We start from the raw sequence: 19,969 nt of genomic DNA, 5'->3' as shown, positions 1-19,969 counted from the left end.
TGCACATCACATACCCACATATACTTCACACACCATGCACACACACACACACACACACACACCCCTACCCTCACATCATTTCACCCATTTTCCTCCTTTCCTCCCCACCTGCTACAAGCTTCCCCCAGTCTGGTCACCTCGCGCATAGCGGCGCTCTCTCTGTAAGCGGCTTTGGAGGCACCCTCGGTTACATCGTGCAGACATGTAAGGCGTTCCCTGTGACGGGTCTCTGTGCTCATCTGTGATCCCTCCCTTCCCGTGCCTCCCACTCCCTCCCAGCAATCACAGACCTGCCTCTGACTCTGACTCTGTACAACTGGAACCACAGAGTACCTCCTCTTTTCTTTAAGGTTTTTTCAGCAGACAGAACTGCCGCTATGAGATTCTTGCACATCATCGTGTCCCTAGTTTGTTCCTTTTTGTTGCTGGAAAGTATCCATTGCACGAATATACCACGGTTTGCTTATGCGTTCACCTGTTGAGGGACATTTGGGCTGTTTTCAGGGTTTTTTTTTTAAGTTTTTATTTTTTCTTAGAGAGAGAGAGAACGAGTGGGGGGCAGAGAAAGGGAGAATTCCAAACAGGTTCCACGCTCAACATGGAGTCTGATGTGGGGCTCGATCTCACGACCCTGGGACCATGACCTGAGTCAAAATCAAGAGTCGGATGTTCAATGGACTGAGCCACCCAGCCACCCCTGGGCTGTTTTCACTTTTTGACTGTTGCAAATAGACTGTTGTGAACATTTGTGTACAAATCTTTGCATGAAGACATAAATGCTTTTATTTATCTTGGGCAATTCCCAGGAGGGTGATGGCTGGGTCATCTGTTAGGTGTATGCGTGACCTTTTAAGAAACTACCCAACTGTGTTTCCAGGGTGGTTGTACATTTTACATCCCACCAGTGGGGCCAAAAAGAGTTTCAGTTTCTCCATATCCCTTGGTATAATCCAACCCTTGGTATACCCTGGGTTTACCAAGGTGTACCTGGTATTCCATGCCAACACTTGGTATAATCAGGGGTTTTTTTAATCAAAAATTTTTAATTTTAGTCCTTCTGGTCAGTGTGTAATGTATTATGAGCTATTTTTTATTTGGACATAGCATCTTTAGGTTAACATTAAGGGGGCGTGAGCTCACGGGTCTGTGCTCCCACTGGGGACCCAGAGTCCTGTGGCCAGGGAGCAAGGGGACCCGTGTCCAGCCCACATTCCCCTGTAACCAGAACTGCCCCTTCTGTGTGCTTCAGATATTGGATTTCCTACAGCCTTTGCTCAAAGGAAGGGCTTCAAAAATGTTTGAAAGCCACTGTCCTAGACGACTTCCCAACTTCTCTCAGATGTGGTGTTGGTTGTGGTCTCCACCAAGATGGGGATACAGAATTGATGGGGGTAAGTCACTCCCACTGAGGAAGATGTGGGAAGACCTGTCCTTCCAGTGCTTCTCCGGGATTTGTCCCTTCTTGCTCTGACAGAAGTCACCAACTCATCAAGTCACCAGAGAGGGAGAAGCTGACCTTGAGGCCCTGGACTGGGTGGGGTCATGAGCCAGGCCCCTGTCATGTCCATTCCTGCTGAGCCTGGCTCTCTGGTGACCATGAGTGACTGCACGCCTGGGGTGGAGGCCTGCTCCCTTCTAAGTGATAGTGCTCCCCTTCCTCTTGACAATGCTCCCCTTCTAGGTGACATTGCTCCTTTTCTACATGACAGTGCTCTCCCTTCTACATGATGATATTTCCTTTTACGTGAGGGTGCTCTCTTTCTATGTAACAGTGGTCCCCTTCTATGTGAGTATGCTCCCCTTCTAAATGACTATGCTCCCTTTCTATGTGAGAGTGCTCTCCCTTCTATGTGACGATGTTCCTCTCTTATGTGATGATGCTTCCCTCCTACGTGAGTGTGCTCCCCTCCTACATGGCGATGCTCCCTTCTACATGAGGGTCTCCCCTCTTATGTGAGGGTGCTCCCTTCTACGTGAATGTGCTCCCCTCCTACATGAGGGTACTCCCTTCTACGTGAGGGTGCTCCCCTCTTACGTGATAGTGCTCCCCTCCTACATGGTGGTGTTTCCCTCCTTCATGGCGGTGCTCCCTTCTACATGAGGGTGCTGCCCTTCTACATGGTGCTGCTTCCCTCCTACATTGCGGTGCTCCCTTCTATGTGAGGGTGCTCCCCTCTTATGTGATGATGCTCCCCTCCCACATGGCGCTGCTCCCTTCCTACACGGCGGTGCTCTCTTCTACGTGAGGGTGCTCCCCTCTTACGTGAGCGTGCCTCCTCACAGTGAACATGCCTCATCCTCCTCCCTTGCCGCCAGAGAGGCTCCTTTGCTGTTTGTCCACCTGTCACCTCTATGGCTCCTGCCTGGTTCCCCGCCAGCTGGCGAGAACACCTGGCCCATTCAACTCCAGAGGTCAGTCCTCTCTAATCTGCCCTTGGCCTTCCTGAAGTTGATATTTTCCATTGGATTTTCCTAGAGTTGGGACCTGACAGGCAGCGTACCTCTGGTGCGCCGACCTGAGCGGGTTTGGACGCCGCCCGTGAAACGCAGAGTTCCCAGTGAGACTGGTAAACCACAGTCAGGCGCACAAAGAGTTAAGCTGTTCAGCCCTGCTCCTCTGGGGACAGTCGAACAGAAGTAGGAAAAGAGCTGAGAACCACGCCGCGGATGACGAACGGCTCTGGAATAATGCTAACATGACTGCCAGCTGTCTGTGAGAACAGGGGGGTGGCCATCGTGGGGAGTCCCCCACCCCCAGAGCCAGATCCAGGATGGGCACGGTGTACGGGGCACCAAAAGGCTGGGTCAGAGCCAGTGTGAGGGGTACAGATGCTGGCCTCGTCCATACTCAGCCGCCAACCCACCGGCCGCTTAGAAGTCAGACTTCGGGCTGAAACTGCTGTGTCTCGAGGGAGAAGCCCTTGGCCGGGCATGGTGACACGCAGGGTCGTTCACTCCCCGTGGACAAGAGTCTTGTCGGACAACGGGCTCTCCGGGCTCCTCTTCCAGTGCCGAGCGGTCCTCCCAGCTGGAGGACGTCAGCCCTGCCTTGGAAACAGTTGGACAAAGTCCTGTCAGGGTGGATCCCAGACCTACAGTGCGTGGACCCTGGAGGGAGGGACACCTGCCTGCTGGTCTGAGCTCTTCTCTCCCTGACTTTCCTCCCCTCCGTCCCCTCCATCCCCTCCTCAGCTTCGCTCTCCCTGATGCGCTTAGCATCACCTGGAAGAGACTGTAGGTGCTCTTTAAAAGTACCCTCGACACCGCAAAGGAAGAAACAGAGCAGAAAACATAATTACTGGCCACTTTGGAAAAATAAATATTTCTTTCATTCTGCTGGACAAAAGGTGGCAAGACGCAGGTGGTGAGGTGCTGGGAGGTCGTCCGCCTCCCTGTGATCGGAAGGGGAGCACAGCTCGTTTCTGCCTGAATCAGTGCTGTGGCCCCAGCTCTCCTTCATCTGTCCTATCACTTGTGGTTATTTCTGCCGGGCGAGCGTTCCATCCCACTCCAAAGAGACCATAAAGGTACAAGGCTAACCCAGCAGGAGGCAGGGGAGGCCCTGGGGAGGGCAGGAGCGGAGGGGGTCGGGGGGACCAGAGCGCACCATCCGAGAGGTCCCTGTGTCTCACTCCCCCGTCTGCTGAGGTCTTGGTTCCTTTCTGCATCGACCACACTGCTGTACCCCACCGTGCATGGAGCCACCGGGAGTCAGGGTCACGTGGCCGGCCGCCCTCAGGAGATCACTGGACCAACTGGCTCCAGAGGAGGGACTGTGAAGCAGGCAGACCAAGGTGGCGGCATCGCGAGGCTATTTAGAAACGTGGCAGAGTCTCCGAAAGGTTCTCCGAGGGGTGGGGGCCGAGGGCTACAGAAGCAGTGTGGGTCCCCCCTACTTTAAAATCATGTCCAGGGGCGCTGGGGGCGGGGGGGCTCAGTTGGCTGGGCGTCTGACTTCGGCTCAGGTCATGATCTCACCGTTCACGGGCTCGAGCCCTGTGTTGGGCTCTGTGCTGACAGCTCAGAGCCTGGAGCCTGCTTTGGATTCTGTGTCTCCCTCTCTCTGTCCCTCCCCTGCTCACACTCTGTCTCTCTTTCAAAAATGAATAAACATTAAACAAATTTAAAAAATAAAATCATGTCCATTTATAGCTTTAACACAACTGAAAAAATTTTTAAATAAGCAAACGAGCCCTCATCAACCTGCAAAAAGGCCCCGTCACTCACTCCACCCCATGAACACCCTTTGTAGCTTCTCTGCCAACAGGGATGGTCAATTTGTGCCCAAGCAATTATTCGAGGACCTGCCTTACACTAGGCATTGATTCAGGTGGGGTCGGGGTACAGTTGTGAGCAAAAGCACACCTGGAACTTGGCCACATGACGCCCACAGTCCAGTTAGGGAGATGCGTGTCCGTCCAATAGTCACATGAGTGACTATACCATTTAAAATTTCGGGGGGGGGGGTGCTTGGTGGCTCAGTCGGCTTGATCTTGGGGTTTGAAGTTTGAGCCCCACGTTGGACGTAGAGATGACTTAAAGTCTTAAAAAAATGTCAGAAGGTCTCAGCCTGAGAACTCAGACCGAGGTCTCAGACTGACAGCTTCTGGCTGTGACCAGGGTGAGGACGGTGCCACCACCCCCTGCAAGCATTGGGTACCTGGCCCTGGCCAAGCGGCTATGAGAAGAAAGTTCTAGATACCTCCAACGATCACACTCTAACCCCTTAGCCTGCAGCCTCTCCTTAGTTGGGGGCGGGGGGTAAACATCAAATCAAGAGAATAAAGTAGTATCTTCCCTCCAGGGACGATACAGTGATTGCCGCCCTATGTGGCTTCTGCCTCTCATGCTGTGTGATCTCAGGCACAGCGAAGCTGTCTTCGCTTCTCTGTGTCTCAGTTTTCTCACCTGTAAAGTGGACGTCTTAAACACGCTGCCTGGTGGGGCTGTTGAGACAAACGGCTTCACATATGTGAAGTGCTTTGAATAGCAGCACTACTCTAACACTGCCGAGATGTTGTTTTATGTTTTGCAGTGTGACCCACCACATCGCGCCAGCCGAGGACCCTGGTCGCTTGGAGCTAACCCACCCTTGAACGCGGTGGACAAGATTCCCAAGCCAACCACCTCACCATGACGCTGTTAATCTGGATATTCAGCAACTAGATCTGAACGCCGTGTTGAGAGTCGTGGCCGGCCCACCCCGGGAGACACTGAGACTGGGGACGGCCGGCACAACCTTCTGGGCCCGCGATGGGCAGGCTCACTGCCCCCGGGCCACCGTCACTTTGCCAGGCCCCTGCTCCACAATCCTGGTGTCAGCCCCGTGGGCCAACCTCCATCCGGGCAGTCATCCCGCTTCCCGCTTACTTCCGTTGTCCACCTCTCCTGCTCTCTCTGGAGTGTCCTCCCCGGCGAGGGAGGGCGGACGGAGTGCGAGTCGGTTCCAGGAAGGGCTGCGAGACAGGGAGCAGCAGTGGCTGTCATCCTGCTACGTGGACAGACACCTTCCTCGCACCATCCCCTCCCACCACCTTCCGCAGCCTCCTACGTCTGTCCCTCTCATCCTGTGGCCCGGTCTCAAATGCACCTGCAAAGTCCCTGAGGCGGGTCGTGGGGGAGACGGACGCAGCCGAAGGCCAAAGCCAGGACAAGTGCCTCACGCGGCTGCTCGCGGGGCTTTCTCTCTCGGGGCAGCTTCCCCGTGGCCTCTGGCCCAGAAGTTATTTATGACCCAATAAAAATTAAAAGGACTTATGGGAAGGATTTACTTACAGAGTGGATCGGCTCTGGCGTTCAATTCGTTGCTGGTGTTAACTCCAGCCCATTCTAAAAATTCTCAATATAGAGCCTTTCTCTCCGCAGAGGATTTAGCAAGTGAACAGCTGAAACGGACTTCTTTCTCCTCGGGTGCTGGACACCGTGGACCCAGCGTAGTGTTGGGACGCAGCGGGTCCCAGCCAGCATTTATCTAGTGGTGACACAAAAAGTGAGAGGAGAGCTGCCCAGCACGACCGTCGTGGTGCCACGTAAGGCAGGGTCGCACACGGGTGTGAACAGAATGAGCTGAGCCCAAGGGCTTCTAGGGGAGCTCAGGAGACGGCTGATACACCGCGGGGGCACCGGCTGTCCTGGACGCTGTGAGGGCGGCGTCTGTGTTAACTGTTCTGTCCTCGCTTTCCCTTTCCCTTCCTTTCGTCCATCCCCACCTCCTGGAGGCCTTGAGTCCTCATGAACAAGGCCGAGGAAGCGAACACGGTGGGGTCACGCCTGCTGACCTGTGGCTTATGGTCACACTGCTCCCGCAGCACCTGTCTTCAAGCAGCCATCTTGTCTGTGTGTCTGTCTTCCCACAGGGACACCAGTCAGACTGGATCTTCACTTGATCACACCTGCCATGACTCCATTTCCCATGAGGTCACATCCAGGGGCACCGGAAGTTAGGGCTGCAACATATCATCTGGGAGGACATAATCCAACCTGTGCCACAAGCCAATGAAAGATGCAAATTGGGAAAAAATTGGGACCTCAGCTCTGTGAAGGCACAACCTCCTATCGCCCCGTACAGTGGCCTCTAGGGTGTGACTCATTGTGACGTGTCCTCATGCACAACCGATCACCGAGGGCCGGCAGCCGAGAGCTTGAGGGTGCAGTCCCTGCGTGCTGGTATCTTACACACCCACCGAGTGCAAGGGACATCCTTTTCAGGAGATCAGACCTGGTGACAGTGTTCTGTTCTGGGTTTGCTTTAAGTCGTTGACAGATGCGCCCTTGAGCAAAACGGAAGCAGGGCCGTGCCCCGGGACTTCCCGCACCCTCCCATCAGAGCCAGACCTCCCAAATAGCGTTTAGCTTCCAGAAAAGGCAACAGTCCCCTCGTTGGGTCATGTGCCTGAGATGGTAAACTCAGCTTCTGTGCGGCCGGCCAACCTGCCTCATGTCCAAACCTGTCCCTCCCCCACGACGAGCGTGTCACTGGGTCGCCAGCGGCACGGGGCATGTCGGACAGCGCGGGGGTCCTGCTCACCCACGCTCCCCTTGGGACGGCGGCCAGAGTCTACTTCGTAGGGGCTCTGGAGCATGTGGCAGTGTGGCCAAGCGAGGGGCTTCAGCATCACCTCACGGAATGCCACACCTGAAAATCCACAGCCCAGACGTGTCGAGAATCGCATGAGCAGGGCCACCTCACCGTGTTCAGATGTCCACGTTGCAAAGAATTCCTGGAAATTTCTGTCTCCCTTCTGCCTCAGGGACCTTGTTAATATCTTTGGCCATGCTTCGCACTTCCCAAGTCACCAGTGGGTATTTGGACTGTTGGCCAATGGTCTTGTGTCCACCTTGCTGGGCCCGCAGACAGCAGAGGGGCGTCTGGCCACTGGAAGGGGGAGGACCTGTGCACCGTTTTCCCAGAGTCCTTTCCATCGGTGCTCGTCACATCTTCACCCCCAGGACTGTCACCTCCTCCTGCCTTAAGCATTTTAACGTGTTATTTGGGCACCTGTTTGCCGCTCCTACCAGCCCGCACGACCCTGGAGGGTAGGGCGAGCCGCGTATTGGCAGAACAGGTACAAAGGTACAACAGGTACAAAGGGCCAACAGACCTTTGCTCCAAGACTCGGAGGTTGTGCGCCCCTCCTCTGGACCACGTGAAGCACAGAGACCGCGGTCAAGACGCCCCTCCTCTGGTCCCAGATCTGCAGCTCTGTCTGTCTTGTCTCCAGTAAGGAAGCTCTCCACACTCTGGTAAAACCCCAACAATATTGGACACCCCTCCCCCGTCGCCCGAAGTGCATTTCCATCTTAAAGAAACATCCGATTGCCTGGATAGGAGGGTGAGATCCAGCTGGTACCTTCGCTCTCTGCCCCTCCCTTCCTCTGAGCTGCTGGATGCATTTTGTATAATTATCCTGCTTGTTTTTCTGGGTTTTAACGATCTTCCCGGTAGCTCCTTGGGTATTTTTTCTTGGTTAATTGCTTGCTTTGCATCTCACTTCACCGTGATTTCGGGGGGGGGGGGTGGGGTGGGTGGTACGCTTCCCAAAGGGCTTGCTGTAGCCACCCTCCACTTGGTGTCTGATCCTAATGTGACAGAGACACGCTGGACCCACACCACTGGCTGACTGCGAGCGGGGCCTCTTTGAGTCGAGGGCGCTGGCGTTCTTGGCAGCTGTCTTCCCCCAACAGCCACCCCAGCGGTCAGCCTCGCGCGTCCACACAAGGACACACTGTTCGCCACCATCTACTCAGGCTAAAATCCCTCCGCCACCAATGACCTTGAACGAACCCCACGGAGAGGCACCGAAAATAAAGCAAAGTGGGAAACCTTCAGGCCGCTCTGCGCATTCTTATGTAACTAAATCAGCTGTATCTGGAGCTTTTCATTAGCCCAAATTACAGACTTGCAGTGCGCTTTTGGGGCTCTGTGCCGCCTTTTGCCCGTTTCCCTCGCCCCTGGGTTGTGTTGCTGGGTGAGCGGCTTCTTTGGCAGTTGGGGTGAGGAGGCTGAGCGCGGCCTGTGTGGTCCTTCTATTGTCCATCCGTCCGGGAAGCCATCCAACCTGCAACTTTAACCCCAGATGTCCAGTAAAGTCTGAAACATTGGCCGATTCAGGCTGGCTGAGGAAATAAACATTTTTTCATTGGGCCTTTCAATGGGCCCAAACAAAAAAACTGCAGACTTGGCTTTCTCTGGTTGATATTTGGAGTACGATTGGCAAAATGTATCCACTCTGAGGTCATCGTTGAATGGAACTGAAACTGGAAACTTTGTCTTGCTTTCAAATGTATACATTTTTAGCCCCCCTAAAAAAAGTGTTCTAGTTGAGCTGTGTCCCCCCAAAAGATATGTGGAAGTGCTCACCCCAGAACCTCAGATGTGACCTTATTTGGAAATGAGGTTGCTGCAGGTATAACTAGTTAAGGTGAGGTCATACTGGAATGGGGTGGGTCGCGAATCCAGTGAGGCTGGTGTCCTTATGAAAAAGTGAATTTGAACTCACACACACACACCCGGGGAAAGCACCAGGTAAAGGTGAAGGCAGAGACGGGATGATGCATCACAAGCCAGGGAACACCAAGGCCGGCCACCCGGAACCGGGCGGTGCGGGGAGCACAGAGCAGGCCCTGCCTCGGCCTCAGAAGGAGCCCATCCTGCCACACCCAGATCTCAGACCTCCAGCCTCCTGACGGGGAGACCGTCGACTTCTGTCGGTGAAGCCGCCTGTCGTCTGCGGTGCTTGGTGACGGCGGCCCCAGGGAACGAATTCAAACCGTTTCTGGCTGAGCAAATGCAATGAGAAAGTAAATATTTTCATTGTATTTGGGTAAAAATAAAATTATCATTCACCCAATTTTTTCTACAAAACAGCTCCTTGTGTGGACCCTGGATCTTTCACGAATCCTCTTTTCCTCCCTCTGCCCGAGCCCCTATCACTGGCTTACACCACCGTTGAGGGGCCGCCCAGAAGCCCCAGCCTGCCCACCTACCGTCTTCCCATGGAACCTGCTGGCTCCCCATGGGCACTCCGGACAAGAACCTTTTTCCAGAACACAGCTGGGACTCCAGAGGGCCCTCTGGCCTCACCCGGTTGCTGGTGTCCCAGCCCCTGCCCCGGCCTCTGTTCCCACCAGCTGATGTCCACGCGGCCACACGGCTATGCTCACTCTGTCCCTTCCACCTGCAGAAATGGCACCCCCTGCTGGCTCTGCCTGTCACATTCCTAGCGTCCCCCAACCCCCCCACCCCCACCCCCACCAAGGCTCAGCTCAGATGCTTCTCCTGCAGGAAGCCTTCCTGGATCTCCCCTGCCAGAGTTGGAACTGACTGCCCATGGTCTGCATCTCTGGAGTAGAACCTTCCAGAAGGAAAGCAGTGCCTGTGACACATCTCTTCCCACAAGTGGAGATAATGCCTCCCACGTGCCGGAGGCCCCGTAAGTACTGGTTCCCTTGGATTGCGGTTTATGGCCCGAGAGCCACCGTTGCTCCCGTGGTTTTGGTGCACAGCCCAGAGGAGCAAGGAGTTCATCTGTGTCTCTGTCCCTCCTGGCACTGCCTCCCGTGTCCCCCTGCTCATTCCTGAACCCTAACCTGTCCTCAGCAGCACAGCATCACGCTTCCGAGGCTGACGTCTGTGGCGCAGACACACACGGCCAGAGAGAGCCCAGCAACTCAGCTCTGGAAGAGGCTCGATGGCCTTTTGCTGTTGTCTACACTGCGTGGTAAGTCAGGTTTCTCTGGATACTTTTCCTTTATGCTTGAAAGTCATCAGAACATCCAGGTTTACACCCAGGCCCTTTCCTTCATTCTTATTTACCTGCTGGGAAATGACAAGTGCCGAACACTCAAGGTTGGGGTGCTCCCGTCCAGAGGTTGGGGTGCTCCCGTCTGGTGCCTGGTGCTGAGTCTGCGCCGGTCTGTCCTGCACCTGCCTGGGTCCCACCCCCTTCCACACTCACAGGCACAAGGCCACTGCACAGAACGGCAGAGAGAGTGGAAGGATGTCACCGTGAAATGTATGAAACGAAGATAAAGATGAGGAAACACACACGCTTCCTGAGGTCGATGGGCTTGCGATGGTGATCCCCAGAGAGTCACCCACACTATTTCAGGTCAGGGGCTGGGGGGTGTTCCCGTGGGGAGAACACGAGGGGTGGCAGCAGCCCCCACCACCAGGGGCCTGTCCGGAGGCTGGGCGGTGCCTGGAAAACCCCTGCACAGGCCCCGTCTTTCTCGGGGTGCCCCTGCCTCCCCGCCTCACCTGCGGCTTCCCTTCATCCAGGCTATTCTCCCAGCGGGCCTCTCGCAGCGGGGCTGACACCACCCTGGTGGCCTCCTCACTTCCAGCAGTGTGATGGGCAAGACGCTCGAGGTGGGCACTTCACGGGCATCCAGTTGCCGGGCTCCCCCAGGAGCCACGCAGGCACGGCTCAGAGCAGGGAGGTTTCTTGGGGCGGGTGGGCTTTCTGAGTCTGGGCCTAACCAAACACTGAGCCTTTAGTAAACCAAAAACAGTGCAATGTAGTCCACTAGGTAAGTATCCTGGGTAAATTGTGTTCAAAGTAGCACCCACTCTTAGTTGATACCTGATACACTTGGGATAATGGACTTAAAGTACTTTGCTGGGACAACTTTCCCTGTAAATATGACATGAGAAGAGGAAGGAAAGCAAGAATGAACTTCCACTCAGGCCACTAGTGCTCACTGAGAAACAAGAGAAACGTATGAACAGGTAATAACAACGAATCCCATCGGAACTTTGTTTCATTTACCGCTATGCTCCGGGCACCAGCACAGTCTCTCTCATCTGTTGCTCACATGTATTTGTTCATTGAGTCGCTAATTTATTAAAGTAAGTAAATCCCTGAGGATAGAAAAAGGGTCATACAAATGAGCAGATGCACTGCTGACCCTTTGCTGTTTACTGAGAGAAGTCGAGTTCTCTAACACGTGAAAATGCAGAGCCGTTTTCAGATGGGTTCTGGCATGGGAATTCTAATATTCTTATTTATATGGGGGAGCAGAAAGAAAGAAATGACATATATTAACACCAGAGAAAGCCTGAGATTTAGAGACACTCAATACATGTTCTTTTAGTCAACGGATCTTCTTAGAGGACTAATTTCAAATAATTATACAAACAGTTCTCATTTCACCTGGCAACTAAAAGAGATTTTTTTTTCTCGATGAACTTTAAATGAACTTGCCACGTGTTAGTTATGGAGTAGGACGTACTTTTGTGTTTTCTAGATCGGAGGGGTTCCGAAAAGGACAGTTATCTTTAGGTGGATTTTTTTTATAGCCATTTAAAGTTTTGTTTGTTATTATTTTTTCAGTCACATTCACACCCAGCATGGGGCTCAAACTCATCACCTTGAGATCAAGAGTCACATGCTCTTCCAACTGAGCCAGCCAGGCACCCTGGATTTTTTAGGTATCTTATGTCATGTGTGGTTCTGATGAATACAGTTGAAAACTCAGTAGTCAAAGGCAGCGTTGTGCCGGTCTGGACAATGTGAGGCCAGGACCCCGACGTGGCTGGAAAGGCACATGGCGACTATCAGACCCACACCTCCACGTTCGAGGAGGCCTGGGGCTCTGCACTGATACCCGGGCACCAGCCGTGCTGCCCTCACAGGGCTGGTGGGAAGACAGGCCAGGTCTCGGCAGAGTGTGAGCCCTTGGTTTTGTGGCTTCCTCTTCACCATCCCTGGGGAGATGCCGTAGAGAAGGATCTGTCTCCGTGAACAAAATCCAAGTTTGACTTCCACCAACAGCCCTATTTAGGGAAAGATGGAAAGAAGGGGACGGAGACCCGGGCCAGAGATGCACCCGGAGGGAAGGCAGAGGCGTTCCTCGCTCACTTCCACCCAGTGTGCCGTGTGCATGCTCACCAGACTTTGTAGCCACATTCACGTCTATGTACGTCATCCTCCCGGCCCTTTCTCTGCCAAGTGAACTAGGGACACACGGAATCTAATTAAAGGGCAACGTATACATTTGCAGATTTTCACACTCTGTTCGAACGATGATCATCCTCAAACCAAACTGTTGGCTACAGTGGGCATGAAGTTTCCCCATCTTGGATCACATGACTAATTATTGTAACCACCCTCCGTTCACAAGCACGCTGGCCCTTTGTGTCATGCAAAAGTGCTACTTAGCTCACTCACTTGAGGAGGGAAGGGGGAAATTACTGACAGACCAAGATGAGCAATTATGGACGCGTCTTACTGGAGCATAAAAGGCCCTAGACTTTTGATACCGTTCTGTGCCTTGGCCCTGAACTCTGCTGTGCTGGTTTTTCCCCGGGAAAGTTTCGGAAAATGGTCGTACCTAACTAAGCATGTTCCATAAATACAGCTCTTGGGCCCGGTGGGGGCTGTGGCCAATGGCGGATGGTCATTCTTCTTCCGAAAACCGGTCCACTGTGAGAATCTGTCTTTGTGTTCACTTCTCCACGGGGAGTCCGTGTCTTGTCTTAAGCATCTATTTTACTCCCTGGCTTTTTGTTTGTGGACGTTTTTGATAATAAAAACTATCGTTCGGTATAACGTGCTAAGTACTGCTTAGGCCTTATGTGAGATCTTCCCAATCTGGGATGAAAACACCATTATACCCATTTTACAAGTAATAAAACTAGGGCTTAGGAAAAACACATATCACTCACCGGTCAGGTGTAATTTTCTAAATAGTTCCTTAATAAAATATTTAGCATCTCCTTTTTCTTGGCCAGTCAAAACCACACACTTTCTGTCAATAGACAGGTTTAACGGCGGGCACTTCCTCCCTGGTACAAGGTGAGTTCCGCTACATCAACCCGTCCCGTGTGGTTACAAAGGCCTCCCCCTCCCAGAATCTCCACGTGGGATCCCCTCGGCCCCCTAACTGCTCATCAGCCACATTTCCGTTACTCTGCCAGCTAGTCAGCCCTGCTAGTGTGCAGAGAAATGGTCTCGGGCAGCACGCTGACCGTGCGAGGTTTGAATCCTCTTTGGACTGAAATGTCTTTCCCAGGCTGTCTGTATTTTCGCCGCTTGGTTCCGTCCTCCCCGATAGAACCAGAACTTCGGGCCTCTCACTATAGTCTGCAGTGAGTAATTCAGGCCACCCACTGCTGCCGGGGTGTGGGTGAGCCCAGACCTCGGCCGGCCAAACCCGCGGGGCCCCAGCCCCATCGGGCAGCGATCACGTCCCTGAGTTTGGTGGAGCCAGGAGTCCCACTGCCCCCCAGGACTGGGCTCGTGGGGTCCAGCTATGTGCCCTGCTGTTACCTCCCACATCCTCAAAAGGCTGGGCCCAAATCTCTCAAGGCCACCTTTGCAAGGTCTCTCGCCCTGCCTTGCAGGAGATCTTTCCTAACAGGTATTGTCTGCAGGTGCCCTCTGAGAAGGAAGACATACCTCCACGGACGCCACCAAGACCAATGGGACCAAGCCGGAGAGAGCACACGCAGTGCGTGTAAAGGGAGGGCCTTTGGTGCAGTTCAGCCTTAAAGCAGCTGCTGTGCTTAAGTTTTCGCAAAACAATGAGGAGGGGGAAGGGAGAGGCGAAGGAAAAGAAGAGGGGGAGAGGGGAGGGGGGACTCCCAGCACGGGCTCTGGAAAAGGGGGGCCTGCTTCTAGGTGTACTTCTGCTCCTAGCTCTGTGACCTTGGGTAAGTCACTTAACCTCTCTGATCTCCAGTTTCTTCAGGTTTGAATTAGGTGAATTCAGCATTCCCAGCTCTAGGACTCCATTATTGGAATTTCTAAATAGTACCAACGGGTTAAGAAAATGTCAGTGCAATTCCAAATGCTTCCCTTTATAACAGCATAAAAAGATTTTTTTTTTCATATATGATGCAAAATTTTAATAAGCTCCTAGCACCCCAGCTTGACGGATGTCTTTTCCGTGAGTGAGTCGGAGTTGACAGGTAGTTTGTGCTACTGAAGCCATCTGAAATTTCTGAATGAAATCCCACTCTCGTTATCTGCAGGAGTTTTACAACTTCGTGATTTAGGGAAAGCACTTGTCTGAAAGTTCACGGTAGGAATCAAATTAGCAATTTGCAGTGACTCATTAGTTAGCCAGGGACCGACTGTCTGGTGGTGATAATGATTGCTGTTGTCTCCATCGTCCAGGAAGAGAGACAGGAGTTAAGAGGTCAGCCCAGAGCAAGAAGGAAAGGGGGGGGGGGGGAGACACAGAATCCAAACTCAGGGCGGTTTCTTGGAGGCTGGTCTGCGACCAGAACTCGCCCTGCTATCTGGAATTGCGAACCCCTCCCCACCCCAGGGAGGGGCTGGCACACTTCTTTCCAAACATCTTAGCAAAGCTCACTCCACTTACCCCTGAAAATCTTCTAGCCTTAAACATAAAAGTTCCCATCGGCAGCTGTTGAAGGACAGATTAGGCAAGAGAGTCCGGAGCGCCCAGGCTGGCGGACCCCTGCTCGGCCACTGTAGTCACTTGCAGGGCTGGGCTGAGACTCGAAAGCAACATAATCCTTAACTGGAGAATGTGGTATTTCCTCATCCATCTTTAGTTCACCCACCTTTTGTTGCAAATAATTCAACATCTCATTTGCCCTAATTTTCTTTCTTTATATCTTTGTAGCTGAGCCTTCCCCCCTATTCATGTCCCTTACTAATTGGAAGGTCTTTTAAAGAAAGTTCTCTTTGACATTTGGTCTCTCGGCTATTTTGTGTTCCTCTTTTTTTCTTAATAGAGAGAACTTTTAGATTCAAATAAGAATTAAACTTCTCTCAAAGGAAAAAAAAAACTCTAAATGTATTGAGGTACAAAACTGATTTTTTAAATAATATTTTTGTTATGCAAAGAATAGTTTCCTGAACAAATACCATGACTATTAATATTAAGTGGAAATACCTTGGCATATGAATGAATGCAAAACTCTTCCGAATCCTTTTTGGGGGAAAAAAAACCCCATGAAAGTCTTAAATTAGCAAATGAAAACATTGCGTCCAGTGAAACTGTTTCCTAAATATGCCTGAAATCTGTCATAATCTGTTTTCCTGGAACAATAAAGAAATGGTTCCAAGGCCCACATCACTATCATTTTCCAGACAAAGGTTATCTGTGCATTATATTTAATATAGAATTTTCAAATTTTGAAAACATTTTATTATTACAGTAATGGCTATTGCTGTTTCTAACAGACACCCTGTCAGAAGGTTTAAAAAATGTATGCCTCGGTTCACGCAAAAAAAAAAAAAAAAAAACAAAGGTCAAAACTTTTAAAATGTCACTTCTTGTGCAGTTTTGCATAGAAAATACATCGGATCAGTGGGAGGGCTCCTTGCCCATAGAAACAGTCTGCAAGGAAAGAATGTTAGCCTGCTGCTGTGTTCCCACTTTCGCTGCAGCTGCCGGCTGAGCAGAAAGGCACTGTGGGAGCCTATTGTTACCCCAGCTGGGTAATAGTTTTCTTATTTTACGGTCAGCAACCAAGGGGGTGGGGGTGTCTCCGTAAAGTGCCTGAAAAAAATATAGAACTCCTGCAAATAGATCACTTTCTCCTTCCTCGGGGAGAAACAGGAATCTGTAAATTGTGGACCTCACTTGGCCCTCCCCGTGTAATTAAACAGCAGAGACAAAAGCTACACCCCCAAGGGATGGGGGTTTCCGATTTCAGCGCATTTCCCTAGCAGCCCCGGGTGTTCTCGGGGTCCGCGAGTCCCCTACACCTTTGTTTCCCCATCTCCCCTCAGCAAATTACTCTTCCTTCTTACTCGCTTTGGAAGTCACCTGCCCTGTAGTGGGAAGATGAAGGCATTTAACCAAAATTTTAATTTCAAGTGTTGTCAGGAGGCAGAAGTGCAGGCACCCAGGTCCCACCGCCCCGCACCCCATGTCCACCACGCGGACTCCCACGTTCGTGGTTGCAGAGTGAATCTTCGTGGCCTGAGTTCCAACACGACCTGGACTTCGGACTAGTTTTGTTTTGCTTTGTTTTTAACTGCGAATCACCCAGCATGTTTTTGTTACCATGGAAACTCCTTTTGTGAAGGTGAAAAGTCACCGACCTCTCACCATTTCCGCTGCAGGAATTAATGCTGAAGCAGCGTGGCAGGAAGAAGGCGTCCCGCGAGCAGGTGACGTGGTTTCTGGTGATGGCCCCGCAGTGAACTATCGAATTTCCAGCCTTGAAGTCACAAGGGGACGACGCTTGCGTATCTCACAAAGCCAAGTCACCTCCAAGTTGGATGTTTCAAAAATATCGAGACTGTTTTGTGCAGAGACAAAGTTACGATGGGAAGAAACCACTTTGCTTTTTCAGAGCCACGGAAAGCGTCAGCTCTCATTTCTTAGGAAGTTGTCTTTACTGAGTTTTGAAACGTTCCCTTTGATTACCTGGATCTCGGGGAATCCAATACGTGAAGTTTTAAAAATAAAAACGAGTAGGGAGCAATCCTAGAGCAGGCCGGCAAATCGTGACCAGCCTCTGACTGCCGGAGACTGCAAGCGGAGGAGACACCAGACAGACTTGTCTCTTACAAGGGCTGAGTAGATGGAACCTGGTGCTTATTCTCGTGAGCTGGGACAACGTACGTGTCGGGCACTGTTCGTGGAAAAGAACAGCAGGCCACCCAGAAACGTCACTGCGTGTGGACGCAGCACTGAGCACCCAGTAGGCGCTCAGTGAACACTCCCCAGTGGGCCTCCAGTGTTTTGCTGGGTAAGTGTCAGCAAGATGGACGAACGAGTCAGAGGACACAGGGGTGTCAGGAAGCACACGCTATCCGTTGTTGGGTGTGTTCTTGCAACCTGGACGTCGTCCCTGGATTGTGAGGGAAGTGCGGCTTTTCACTGGAGACCCACAAAATGAGGATGTGGGGCACGTGACCAGCGCCTCCCCGGATGACGGTGTGGTTCAAGCTTAACCTACTTCTCCTCCATCAGTCTTTGACCCGAATTTGCATACTTCGTTCACGAAACTTTCTTTGAGGATGGTGTACAAAACAGGCCTGGACAGAGCTCACGAGGCATGGGCTGCGGCTGGGCCCCTGGGCAAGACTGCGGGGCTGAGCTCAGGCCTCGCTGACACTGATGGGGTAAGGGGTCGTGTCTGCATCCCGGGAAAGCTGCAGGGAGGTGAGCCCGTGGTGGGTGACCAGGCCTACAGACAGCGGCCCCTTTGGAAATAGCACACGCTGCATCGTATTGTGATTTTCGGTTTTCTTGTCTGTCTTCCCTGTCAGACTGGAGCTGCTCAGTGTGGAGAGGGGGTTCATGCATCCCAGAATCTCAGCTCCCAGCCGGATCCAGAAATGTCTACAGAGTGAACGGACAGACAGATGGATGAAATCACAGGGCATGATGAAAGACCTAGAAAGGAGCCCCAACAGACCTCTTCACCCACCCCCCCATCCTCCTCCCCACCCCTTCCTCCCCATCCTCCCCTATCCACTCTCTGACAGTTACCAATGTAAAGATACACAAAATCCAGGTAAAACATCTCTGCTCTAAAGAGACAATAAAAACCGTGATACAAGGAGATAAGTGATTTTGAAGAAATTAATATTCTATTTTGTTTCTTTCATATAAGTTTCACTAAAATCAACTTCTGCATTTCAACGATCCTATTGGGGCAGTGGCCTCTTTTACTTAAAAAACTTTTGTTGGGGGTGCCTGGGTGGCTCAGTCGGTTAAGCATCTGACTGCAGCTCAGGTTATGATCTCGCGGTCCATCCGTTCGATACCCGCATCAGGCTCTGTGCTGATGGCTCAGAGCCTGGAGCCTGTCTCAGATTCTGTGTCTCCCTCTCTCTCTGACCCTCCCCCATTCATGCTCTGTCTCTCTCTGTCTCAAAAATAAATAAAAACATTAAAAAAAAAAGCTTTTGTTGAGATCCTGGCATTTATCCTTGATACACAAATGCTCCCAGAGACTACTTTTGGCGAACAAGAAACTCCTTTCGGTGTCTTAGGGCAGGAGAGCGTTAGGAAAGTGGGGTGGGGGCATATAGCACCAAGACATGACTGTCTTCAATTTTCTCACTAGTAAAAGGGGGACTAATTCACAAAGTCATGATGACAATAATCGTATAATGTGAACGGGTGCTTTGGAAAGACTCAAGAGAATGGATTTTCAACACAAACTTGAGTGTCAACCTTCCACTTATTGACAACTTCAAGAAAAGAGGAGGTAAATAAGAGAGAGAGTGGGTAGGAATGAACTCTGCACCCTTCAGAATCAGCTCCAATAATAACAAATAATAAAAAGACTGAAAACATGTAATAAAGGGTAGATTATTGTTTTACGAGAGAAAAGGCATGCTACAAGGGAAAACCTAATAATATTCTTGCACTAAAATGCTAACGTATCTTAGCAAAAATGACGAGTTATAAGGAGAGAACAGATCAGATTACAACTGTTTTATCTCGTCTGCCTTGTGTAAAGGGGAAAGTGAAGGAATCAAAGACTTTGGTTCTGGTTTTCATCCAACAGTTGAAAAGCGTGTATGAGTTAGAAGAATGAGGACTGGATGCATAGTCACTAGTTGAATAAAAAATGCAGAAATGTCAAAGAAAGAAAAGTGGGAATGAATGTCAACTAAATCAAACCATCCAAAATGAAGAAGAGGAAAAAGAAAGCAGACTAAGGTTTAACCAATAACGATCACAACCTAAGACAAAAGAATAGGATGATCTGTTTTACACTAAATGTGAATGAGATAAATTGCTCTCTTAAAATCAGAGGTTGTTAGACTGTGTGCTTTTTTTCTTTTTTTAAAAACCCAGCTATATGTTGTTTCTAAAACATCCTTCTGACAAAATGGTAAGGAAATTTGAAAATGAGGAATATGCAAACAATATAAACACATGTAAACAGAAAGAAGTGGCAATATTGATGACACATAATGAAGAATTTAAGACTAATGGCTCTAAACCAGACAAAAGCAGGCAGTATGTAATAATAAAGGTCACAGTTTATGAAGATGAGCCATTAACCGGAATTGTCAAAGAACGTAGCAACTAAATATAAACAACAGCAGTAGCAATAAAATAACAAACACGATAATGATTTTAGGGAACTAAAACGTCACAAAACAAATAAGCATTGACCTATGTGATTTGTAAATGTTAATGAGAGCTTTCATATGCATTCAATGGCCAATGAATAATTAGAACTTTCAGAAATGCAAATCTTACTTGCCTTCTTAATTTAGATCATAACTGTCAATACGAGAACCAACCCCAAGAACTATCTTGGGCTTCTCAGTTACCCCCGGCAGTCTCTACTGTGAATAGATGCCCCAAACAACGAGACACTGTAAGTGCTCATTCTGTAAGTGCTCACTTACTTGGCTGATTTGCTCAAGGCTAAGGACTGGGATGTGCTATGCAGGAAACCCTCTAATGGCCTGCCTTACGGGCACCTAGAACTTATAGAATGATTTTGCTTCCTTTGGAGAATCAGGATCATCACTAACCATATTCCTAAATCCATGCAATTTTTCCTCAA

This window comes from Leopardus geoffroyi, chromosome A1 (genome assembly GCF_018350155.1).
Source record: "Leopardus geoffroyi isolate Oge1 chromosome A1, O.geoffroyi_Oge1_pat1.0, whole genome shotgun sequence".
Lineage (NCBI taxonomy): Eukaryota > Metazoa > Chordata > Mammalia > Carnivora > Felidae > Leopardus > Leopardus geoffroyi.
The sequence above is the reverse complement of the archived record's forward strand: the minus strand, read 5'-3'. Positions refer to the sequence as shown.